We start from the raw sequence: 1,451 nt of genomic DNA, 5'->3' as shown, positions 1-1,451 counted from the left end.
AGCTTCCCGAATTCAACAACACACCCGCGTCGTCAACTTTCGACGCCAAACTCAGCGCAGCAGTCGGAAGAATTCCTCAATGGTTCCGGCGGCAGCGTCTCGAGAACATTTCGTGAACCGGAATCGCGCTCCAGCGACTCGCCGGCATTCATACGCCTCGTCGAGTGTCTCCTTTTCTCTCTGTCTCTCTCCCTCTCTATATATCCGAGGCCGGAGCAAAGTTTTCGAGTGAGACGGCGAGGTGAAGAGCGACTCCTTAGCAGCGTGACGCCGAGTCCCAGGTGTTAATAATCCCCGGCTAATTGCGCCGCCTCCCGGATAATTCCTATTAAATATCGCGCCAAACGCGCCCTTAGCTCCATGGTGTGAACTTTTTGTCGAGTCGAGCGAGTGCTGCTTTGAATTTTCGGAGTTTTAAGTACCGTGAGCCACTGTGCGCGACGGGGTATTCCCGCTTGTTGGTGCGAGTTTATTATTTTTGAGAGCTATTTTGAATCTTAATTGAACAGGTCGCCGGAAGGCTTTGTGAGCGGACCGGACAAGTGGTCGTCGATAATATCTGTCGCACTTAAGTTTTTCAAGCAAATAAAAGAAATACAAAAAATTTTCTCATCAACGCGTCTTTTTTCATATACGCAGTTCAATCACCGAATCCGAAGCAGCAGTATCATACTTACTTTAGGCAAAGCAGCACAAAGCGCGAGCGATATCATCATCCACACCATCCGCGAGCTTGCCTAATGGATGTAAATCAACGCCACAAGGAGCTTCACGCAACGGCTGATCGAGAGGAAGGGCAGCAGGCCTACTCTAATGGATGAAGTGCTGCTGCTGCTGCAGATTCCCTAGATACACCAGAGCTCTCGCACTACACACACAGCAGCAGCTATCGTCCCGAGCCATCGCAGTCACGTCCTATCTTCGCTAATCACTCGACCTCTCTCGCCATTGACGAGCCGCCGTTAATCGCGCGAAACCTTATTTTCCCGACGCTGTCCCGGTGAAGAAGGAGAAGACAAGCCTCGAGACCTCTTTTTCTTTTTTGAGTGCCTCCGTCGCGTTTTTGCAGTCATCGGCAGCGCAGAGAGGGTGTAGTATCTGCAGCGTGGGTGACGAAAGATCGAATCTGACTGCGGTGATCGGAGTGAAACTCGAGAAGATAACGATGATCGAGGCGCAGGTGAGCTCGACTGCATGAGCGGAGAGGAGATAGATCGTTAGAGCGATGCTGCTGACGCCGTCGATTGTGCGCTGTAGGGAGATCGCTCCCGTTTGATACGCTCGAGTTTTATTCGATGAACTGAACTTACCCTTTTTATTTCGTGCAAAGTTAATCATTTCAAAGTTAAGCTTTAATTCTTTGATCTAAAATGACAAAATCATACGATGGAGCAAAAGGATAACGAGAGAAGGCGAGGGGTGAATTAATCATCACGACAGTTTCTTCAATA

This window comes from Nasonia vitripennis, chromosome 4 (genome assembly GCF_009193385.2).
Source record: "Nasonia vitripennis strain AsymCx chromosome 4, Nvit_psr_1.1, whole genome shotgun sequence".
Taxonomy (NCBI): domain Eukaryota; kingdom Metazoa; phylum Arthropoda; class Insecta; order Hymenoptera; family Pteromalidae; genus Nasonia; species Nasonia vitripennis.
This window is presented reverse-complemented; position numbering follows the sequence as displayed.